Source organism: Eptesicus fuscus, chromosome 5, assembly GCF_027574615.1.
Source record: "Eptesicus fuscus isolate TK198812 chromosome 5, DD_ASM_mEF_20220401, whole genome shotgun sequence".
NCBI classification, from domain to species: domain Eukaryota; kingdom Metazoa; phylum Chordata; class Mammalia; order Chiroptera; family Vespertilionidae; genus Eptesicus; species Eptesicus fuscus.
In genome coordinates, this window is record NC_072477.1 from 30,593,784 (window position 1) to 30,604,215 (window position 10,432).

Consider the following 10,432-nt stretch of genomic DNA (forward strand, 5'->3'; position numbering starts at 1 on the left):
AGGGGCAACACAAGCCTCCTGCTTGCTCCAGCTCCGTGGCCGCCACCATCTTGATTGGGTTAATTTGCATACTCGCTCCTGATTGGCTGGTGGGTGTGACTTGTGGGCATAGAGGAGGTATGGTCAATTTGCATGTTTCTCTCTCTCTTTTTTTTTTTTTTTACTAATATATTTTATTGATTTTCTACAGAGAGGAAGGGAGAGGGATAGAGAGCCAGAAACATCAATGAGAGAGAAACATCGACCAGCCGCCTCCTGCACACCCCCCACCGGGGCTGTGCCCGCAACCCATGTACGTGCCCTTGACCGGAATCGAACCTGGGACCTTTCAGTCCGCAGACCAACGCTCTATCCACTGAGCCAAACTGGCTTCAGCGCATGTTTCTCTTTTATTAGATAGGATAGATTACTGATTAAATTCCTTAAACTATAGTTTTGCATTCCCTTGACTATTTTGTAACTATCAATTTGTAATTAATCCCTTCACCTATTTCATCCAGCCCTTATCAATCTCTGTTGTTGTTTTTTAAATGTTTTTACTGATTTTTAAAAAATATATCCCTTAAAAAAAAAATATATATATATATATACATATATATATATATATATATATATATATATATATATGTATATATATATATATATATCCCTTTATTGATATCAGAGAGGAAGGGAGAAAGAGAGAGAGAGAGAAACATCAATGAGAGAGAATCATTGAACCCTGCCTCCTGCCCACCCCACACCAGGGATCAAGCCTGAAACCTGGGCATATGCCCTGACCAGAAATTGAACTGCGACCTTCTAGTTCATAGATCTACGCTCAACCACTGAGCCAAGTCAGCTGGACTTTACTGATTTTTTTATAGAGAGAGGAAGGGAGAGGGAGAGAGAGATAGGAAACATCAGTGAGAGAGAAATGCCAACATCGCTCGGCTGCCTCCTGCACTCGTCTCCTGGTGATCAAGCCCGATGTTTCTCTCTCTCTGTCTCTTCCCCTCCTTTCCACTCTCTCTAAAAATATCAATGGGGGGGAAATATCCACAAGTGAGGATTAACAACAAGCAACAACAACAAAACAAACATATATATATATACACACACATTTCCTTGATGATTAGTGATGTTGAGCATTTTTTACTTGCTGATTAGACTTTTTAATGTATGAACGTATGTATATCCACACACATATGTGTGTTATCTACTTTTGTGAAGTGTCTGTTCAAATATTTTGTCCATTTTAAATTGGATTGTTTGTACTGTGGTCAGAGTTCTTTATACAGTCTATTATCAGATTTATGTACTAGTGCTATCTTATAAATATCTTCTCTCACTCTGTGACTTGACTTTTCATTTTCTTATAGATATCTTTGGAAAGCCAAAGAATTAGGTTTTGCTGTTATTGTTTGAATTTGAATAGATAACTTATCAACAAAAAGGTGCCATTTTTACTTTATAAATGAGGAAAATAATGTTCATGATAGGTCATTGTACAAGACCTTTCATTAGCATAGTCTTTTTTTTAAGATATATTTTTATTGATTTCAAAGAGGAAGGGAGAGGGAGAGAGAGAGAGAAACATCAATGATGAGGGAGAATCATTGACCGGCTACCTCCTTTATGCCCCTCACTGGGGATTGAGCCCACAACCCCCAGTTGTGGCCCTGACTGGGAATTGAACAGTGACCTCCTGGTTCATGGGTCGATGCTCAGCCACTGAACCACACTAGCCAGGCACTAGTATAAGTCTTGAAATGTAGGTTATATGGTAACTCTATGTTTAAACCATTTTGAGGAACTGCCAAATTGTTTCCTAAAGAGACAGCACCGTTTTACCATCCCACCAGCAATGTATGAGGGCTCCAATTCCTCCATATTTTCATCAACACTTGTAGTTGTCTGTCTTTTTCACTTAGGTTATTCGAGTGTATGAAGTGGTATCTCATTGTGGTTTCAATTTGTATATTGAACATCTTTTAAATGTTTATTGGCATTTGCATATCTTAGGAGAATTGATATTCAGATACTGTACTCATTTTAAAAATGAGTTGCTTGTGTTTTTATCGTTGAGTTGTAAGAGTTCTTTAATCATTCTGAATACAAGTCCCTTACTTAATAGGTGTTTGCAGATATTTTCTCCCTAATTCTATATATTATCTTTACATTTTCTGGATAATTTTCTTTAAAGCACAAAAATTTTTCATTTTTATAAAGTCCAATTTAGATATTTTCTTTTTGTTGCCGTGTTTTGGGGTCATAGCAAGAAACCAATGCCTAACCTAAAGACATGAAGATATACATCTAGGTTTCAGAGACCCTGGCATGTGCCCTTGACCGGAATCGAACCCGGGGGGACCCTTGCGTCCACAGGCTGACGCTCTATCCACTGAGCACAAACCAGCTAGGGCTTTTTTTTTTTTTTTTTTTTTTGGTGCATGTTCAGCACCTAGAAAAAGGGCAGGCTATTACGAAATACCCAGTAGATAATTGTTAAGTAAATGAACAAAGAGAACCTTATTTATTCTCCAAGTCCAATTCTTTCCTTTACTTATTATTTAAACTCCACAAGTGCTATCTTTGACACAATTTTCTGCATGATAAAAATGAAGAGACTGTAATGTACTTGCATCACTGTTATCAAAATTAATTTCAATTACTAAACCAATCTGAAAAACTTAAAAAAAAAAAACAGGGATAAATTTTCTAAAAGAGATATTTTAATCTGAAACATGAGCAGGTTAAATTAAGAAATTCAGAAGACTTCCTTAAGTACTCTTTGTTATAAGTATCTTGGAATGTGTCTACTTATAAGAGATTACAAAAAATAAGACTACCTTTGAGACAGAAGATAAAGCAGCTTATGTTCTGCAGGGCAGGATTCTATGTTGGTGCATTTATCATTCTTACTTGGTGATAGCAAAGCTAACTCGATTAACACAGTGGATAGTCAAGTGCAGTTAGCATACCACCAGGGTTTACATGATTATTTCAGTTGAGAACACACAGACACACCTTTTTAAAAATAACAAATCTACAATTCCATGGATAATAATGCTTAGGACTAAGTTAGGTAGGTATTACAATAAAAAAGCATATGGGTCAGCCTAAATTTATTTTTAAAACAGTTGGTATGATGATGATATTGCAAAAGTTGTGAAGACAGTAAGTGAAAGACTGAAGTCTTAGAAACATTGGCTTAAAGAAATGAGGAAGGGTACAAAGTACAGTGTACGCCATTCATAAGCTGTTGTTCATTTGATGGATTTGGGAAGGGAATTATGAATCCGGACAGATGCTACTTCTAAATGATACATGGACAATGATTCAAGGACAAAGGATAAGCAGATGATAAACGAAAAAGTTGCTAGAAATGAGCTGTGGTTTTATAATATGCAAAGACAGGGAGCACTTGTGTCCATCAGCGGTCAGCTCATTGAGTGTCTTAGTCTGTTACGTGTCTGTCTTCACATATGTTATCCATTTGAGAAAGAAAAGTACAAGAAGACCGGGACTCCATGTCTCCTACCTCCTTTCGTATTTGGCAGAGCATATAGGTGGATATTTAATAAATGTTTTAATATTAATGAAAGAACAGATAGTATATTCGATTAATTCAGAAACAACTTTTTCTTGAAGAATAATATAGAGACAGAAAAAATATAGATCATGTCATAACTACACAGTTCCATGAATTTTCACAAATGGAACAAAACTATAAAACATCATTTACCTTTTGTTTTTACACTATCTGCATTGCCTAAACTTACATGTTCACTTTTACCTGAATGAAACAGTACACTTGACGACTCATCACTATTTCATGCCATGTCATATCTTAGCACTTCATCATACTTTCCTGGCAGGGAAGACAGCAGGGTCACAAAGGTGGTTTTCCCAGGGCGAGGCTTATCCATTGCATTCCGGATGTGCTCACCCCTGTGATTTCCCCAAATGTGGGAAACTCAGCTGCATAATTTGTGGGAGTGGGGACTGCATTTGAGCTAGGAAAAAAAAAAAAAAAAGAATTAACTTGGGTTTTTAATTTTTTAAATCTACATGTGAAATAACTGAGCTTACTTCTTGTACTACTTTTTCTTCTCCCTGACTATAGGGGTGGGGTAGGAATTAGCATTAGAGTATTATCTCTGGAGTGCTATTTAGAATTCTATTTATTTTATTTTATTTTTTATTTATTTATTTATTTATTTAAATTTCTTTATTGATTAAGGTGTCACATATTTGTCCTCATCCCCCCATTCCCAGCAGCAATGGGTTTTATTCCGTATATTTTTCCTGGGAATCACCTTTCCATTTGTTCAATTAGAAGTCTATGTATGTATTATTACTAACCAATAATATTTTTGGTATATTTTAAGTAAGTTGCTAAGCTCTAATTTATTATGACTTTTTTTCTGGACATTTCTCTTCTATGACTATAGCTAAACACTCGAAAGTAGACTTGGTGAATTTATTGAATTTAACCCTCTTCCTGTGATACTTATGTTCTGGACACCTGATTAATTTGAAAATCATAATGGTAGCTTTATTTTTTTAACCCATTTTGCTTATTTGGGACATTTATCCATAAATCTTTTTGCTGTTCATACACTATTATAAATCAAAATAATGATATTCATTGGGAGGTACAAGAATAAACTAATAAAAAATATGAACATGGTTCCCAAGAAAATTTGGTTTCTTAAATATTGAAATTTTCTCAAAAAATTGATTTTCTAGTTAATTTTAAAATAATGTATAATATTTCAATGACTTCAATAGTCATTAAGATTCTTTTTAAAAATGAGTATTATATTCTAACACTCTATACTTCCAGAAGTCAATGAGAAGTATGTTTTAAGAAAAAAGTTAGTGAAAATAGACAAATACTTCAAGGTATGCTGGAGAAAATCATAAAGAATATTGATTTGTAGTTTTTTGGATTTCTTTTTTTTTTTTTTTTTTTTTTTTGCTTGCTTTATTGCACTGGCTAGAACCCCCAGTGCAATGTTGGAAAAAAATGGTGATAGTAGATATCCTTGCCTTGTTCCTGTACTTGGGAAAAAACATTCAACCATTCACCATTAAGTATATTAGCTGTATATTTTATGTTGATGCTCTTTATCTGGTTAAGAAATTTTTCTTTTATTCCTAATTTCTGAGAGTTCTGTTTTAATCTGAAATGGATGCTGGATTTTTAATTTTTTTGTTTTTTACATATTGAGGGATTATCACACAACTTTTGTTTCTTAATCTGTTAACATGATAAATTACACTGGCTTATTACATTGATTCTAATTTAAACGATATCCCAATTATACTTCAGTTGTATTCAACTGTAGCTTCATTTCAAGTGCTCAACATTCCCATGTGGATTGTGGCCACCATATTGGGCAGTGCAGCTCTCTATGTTCTTAGCTACTTTCTACAACAAGCATGTCAAACTCGTAGAAAAACAAAAGCTTCAATTTTCATAGAAACGTAGGTTTATTTTGATAGAGACAAAGGGCTGAAATAAATGAGTAATCATTAACATAAAATAATAGAACATTTTAATAAAAATTAATATTTTTTCTTGAACATTAACTTATCAGACACTGAATAACTGGGCAAATTCGAATTGTAAGCATAACACAAATAGACCTATTTTTCTTGTTCTTCAAAAGCAAAATATTTCCTGTTTCGCACACCAAACAAGTCAGTACAAGACTAATGACGTGGCAATCAGCTGCTAAAATCTTCACTGCTAGTATTAGTGGAGAGAAATGGTGCGCCTGCGTGTAAGGCGCATAAGGGAAATGAATGCAACATAATTATAGTAACCAGTCATCAGTGAACATTGTAGTTCATTATTAATAATTATGTATAACAGGATATTGTAAAAATTAAGTTACGAAATTTTTATTAAAACGTTTCTTACATACCGTTACATTGGCTGGGCCGTAAAAATATTCGTTGTGGGCTGTGAGTTTGACATGCTTGTTCTACAACAATCACCCAAAAAGCACTTCAGCCAGATTCCCTCCACTCAGAGAATAGGAAACACACAATTTAAAAGTTAACGTCTTTGTGAATTAGATATTATTTTTTTCTAAGTGACTGATTATAAAACTGAGATCCAAAAAGTTTTGTGTCATACACATACCTGTGAAGGAAAAGAGAAAAACAACCCGGAGTAAAAGTGTTCTTTTCATTACATAATCTGCTATTCAATAGTTTTAGGAGGAAAACAAAAAATAACTTAATACAGACCAAGACCTGGGAAGATAGTAAATGGCCTAGCAAGATGCAGAAACTCTTTTAAAAAGGAAAAGTTAAGCAGAATTGAAATTCCAAAAATCCCTTCTTAGACAAAAACTGGTTTGAAGCTTTGGACCGGGTTAGGGTTTTGTGAGATGCGGTTAGAAGAGAAGTAGGGGTAGGGGCGATGACCTGCATTTTATGGGTGTGGAGATAATCAGGAACCAAGGCCTAGGAAACAAAAGTAGTCTGGAACTGTCAAATCCAAGGGCAGAAAGAAAGAATGGGTCTGAAATGAATGATCATCAAAAGTAGTTCGAGCCGAAACCGGTTTGGCTCAGTGGATAGAGTGTCGGCCTGCGGACTGAAGGGTCCCGGGTTCGATTCCGGTCAGGGGCATGTGCCTTGGTTGCGGGCACATCCCCAGTAGGGAGTGTGCAGGAGGCAGCTGATCGATGTTTCTCTATCATCGATGTTTCTAACTGTCTATCCCTCTCTCTTCCTCTCTGTAAAAAATCAATAAAATATATTAAAAAAAAAAAAGTAGTTCGACCACTTAAGCAAATGGCTTATGATCTGGATACAGACTGAAAAGTACACAAAGGGTAAAAGCCTTTCGCAAGGATCCTGCCTCCGTGAGGGGGACATTCATTACGTTCACCGAGGTGCATGAAGCTCCTAGACTCCATTACATGTCTGCTGAAATTGTTAAAAAGGAAACAGAAAAGCCGAAACCGGTTTGGCTCAGTGGATAGAGCGTTGGCCTTCGGACTGAAAGGTCCCGGGTTCGATTCCGGTCAAGGGCACAGTGGATAGAGCGTTGGCCTGCGGACTGAAAGGTCCCGGGTTCTCCTCTCCCAAGGGCCGGAGACCATGGGATACCAGGACATAGGCTTTATTGGCGATCACCCTGCCGGCCGCCTTCCAGAGGGGGAAAAGGGAAGAGAGAGAGAGCTTGAGAGAGAGAGAGAGAGAGCTTGCCGGGGTGAGAGTGCCTTTTAAGGGGAGGAAAAGAGGGGACTGGGCTTAGGGCACTCAGCACACGCTGATTGGTGGTTTCATGTGAGGTACATGGTTAGGGGCCTAGGGATTTAGGAATTGGGGACTTATATGGCAGGTGCTGATTGGTGGTTCAATGTACAGTCCATATAAGGTGTGCAGGAATGTCCAGCTGCAGGTAGAGTTTACGTCATGCTCCGTCCATCAGTTGGGGGGAAGGGAGGATCTATCACTCTTCATCTCTGTAAAAAATCAATAAAAAATATAAATATATATTTAAAAAAAGGGGGGGGAAAGTCTTTCCTGTTTTAAAAAGGAAACAGAAAAGGTTGTTTGTAGAGCTGGAAACTCCCTAAACATACCATAAAGTGTGGATTCTTCCCATTTGACTTTAACTTCATCGTATGGGTAGAGCTAATTTACTCCCAATGGAAAACCTAGTCCCACACCAGGACCAGGGCCCAATCTCATCCTTTGTTACAGGAATTGAAGGAACTCGTAATTCAGGAGCTCAAGTGTTAGCTTAGCTGCTAGCCTGGCCTTGCTCTGTTCTCCCAGGATTTGGGTTGTTCTGCTGAATTCTTACTATGAAAGGTAACCCCGAAGTTCAAAAGACTGAAATCCCTTGCCCTGTTATCAGACCTGTCTTACTTTGACTGCCTGCTTGTCTAAACAGCTGTCTCAACAGCGCCTTCACTTTCATATTTATCTCTGTGCAGGATGGGAAGAGAGTTAAAATTTGAATTTTGGTTTTTCTTACATTTTTAAGACTGTTCATATTTTAAATTCTTTTTGTGTCAGTTTTAGTTTTTAATTTGTTATTTTGATCTAACATCACATTTTATTGACATGCAGTTATTCCTAATGTTTTATTGTCTTTTTCATGTCTATAAAATGTGACAATGTGATTTATAGCAATACCCACTTTTTGCTATTGATAATTTTTGCTCTTCTCATTCTGGTTATTGGTCTTGCTAGGAATTTGTCAATTTTATTTAGCTTTACATAGAACCAACATTTGGTTTTGTTAATTTTTTCAACTTTGTGTCCATTTTCCAATTCATTGGCTTCTGCTCTTAACTTTTTTACTTTTCTTTTACATTTTTTGGTTCAATTTGCTGTTTTCTAAATAGGATAGTGATATGGAGACTTGAATAATTGACTTTCAACCTTTTTTTATTTTAACATTCCACTTGAAGCTATTTTCTCTTTAAGCACTATTTTAGCTGTAACCCACAAATTTTGTTATATTCAATTCAAAATATTTTAAGATTTCCACTATGTTTTATTCTTTCATCTGTGATTTTTAAAATTACTTTGCTCAATTTCCAAAACCTTGGGAATTTTAAGATCATCTTTCTGTTATTGTTGGTTTCATTTCATTGTAACCAGAAAAATATTTTGGATGACCAAGTCAATACTTTACAATTTGTGAATACTTGTGTTATGGCCCTGCATCTAGTCTTTTTTTGTAAATGTTCTATGTACTTGAGAAGAATCTGAATTCTGCAGTAGTTTGGGGATGGTGCTCTATATATGATGAATAGGTCAAGTTGATCAATGATGTTGTACAAATCTAGACGGTAATTTTTTTTGTCTTCTTATTTTATTTGTTACTGTGGGATGTGGGTTGAAATTTTCAATTATCTTAATAGATTTGTCTGTATCTCTATAATTCTTCAGTCAGCTTTTGCTTCGTGTATTTTTTGAAGCTGTGTTAAATAATGTGCCTAATCCCTGGGTCCGGGTGAGACCGTGTGTCCCTGGATCCGGGTGAGGCCTCGTGCGCCTAGGCCCGGGTGAGGCCACGTGCCCCTGGGTCTGGGGGAGGCCAGGCGTCCCTGGGTCCGGGTGAGACCGTGTGTCCCTGGATCCGGGTGAGACCTCGTGCACCTAGGCATGGGTGAGGTCACTTGCCCCGGGGTCTGAGAGGCCAAGCGTCCCTGGGTCCGGGTGAGACCATGTGTCCCTGGATCCGGGTGAGGCCGCGTGCACCTAGACCCGGGTGAGCCCAAGTGGCCCTGGGTCTGGGAGAGGCCAAGCGTCCCTGGGTCCGGGTGCGACCATGTGTCCCTGGAGCCGAATGAGGCCTCGTGCACCTGGGCCCGGGTGAGGCCACGTGCCCCTGGGTCTGGGAGAGGCCAAGCGTCCCTGGGTCCGGGTGAGACCGTGTGTCCCTGGATCCGGGTGAGGCCTCGTGCACCTAGGCCCAGGTGAGCCCAAGTGGCCCTGGGTCTGGAAGAGGCCAAGCGTCCCTGGGTCCGGGTGAGACCATGTGTCCCTGGATCCGGGTGAGGCCTCGTGCACCTAGGCCCGGGTGAGGCCACGTGCCCCTGGGTCTGGGAGAGGCCAAGCGTCCCTGGGTCCGGGTGAGACCATGCGTCCCTGGATCCGGATGAGGCCTCGTGCACCTAGGCCCGGGTGAGCCCAAGTGGCCCTGGGTCTGGGAGAGGCCAAGCGTCCCTGGGTCCGGGTGAGACCATGTGTCCCAGGATCCGGGTGAGGCCTCGTGCACCTAGGCCCGGGTGAGCCCAAGTGGCCCTGGGTCTGGGAGAGGCCAAGCGTCCCTGGATCCGGGTGAGACCATGTGTCCCAGGATCCGGGTGAGGCCTCGTGCACCTAGGCCCGGGTGAGCCCAAGTGGCCCTGGGTCTGGGAGAGGCCAAGCGTCCCAGGATCCGGGTGAGGCCTCGTGCACCTAGGCCCGGGTGAGCCCAAGTGGCCCTGGGTCTGGGAGAGGCCAAGCGTCCCTCGGTCCAGGTGAGACCATGTGTCCCTGGATCCGGGTGAGGCCTCGTGCACCTAGGCCCGGGTGAGCCCAAGTGGCCCTGGGTCTGGGAGAGGCCAAGCATCCCTCGGTCCGGGTGAGACCATGTGTCCCTGGATCCGGGTGAGGCCTCGTGCACCTAGGCCCGGGTGAGCCCAAGTGGCCCTGGGTCTGGGAGAGGCCAAGCATCCCTGGGTCCGGGTGAGACCATGTGTCCCTGGATCCGGGTGAGGCCGCGTGCACCTAGGCCCGGGTGAGCCCAAGTGGCCCTGGGTCTGGGAGAGGCCAAGCGTCCCTGGGTCCGGGTGCGACCATGTGTCCCTGGATCCGGATGAGGCCTCGTGCACCTAGGCCCGGGTGAGCCCAAGTGGCCCTGGGTCTGGGAGAGGCCAAGCGTCCCTCGGTCCGGGTGAGACCATGTGTCCCTGGATCC

The 10,432-nt window shown here is 40.6% G+C and overlaps 1 non-coding gene across 1 annotated transcript; it reads left to right on the forward strand.

The window, feature by feature from the left end:
* The first annotated feature begins 3,845 nt into the window (after positions 1 to 3,845).
* LOC114230717 (U1 spliceosomal RNA) lies at positions 3,846 to 4,003 on the forward strand. Its single transcript, XR_003616679.2, has one exon. It is a non-coding gene; the product is annotated as a U1 spliceosomal RNA (small nuclear RNA).
* Positions 4,004 to 10,432: the final 6,429 nt, after the last annotated feature.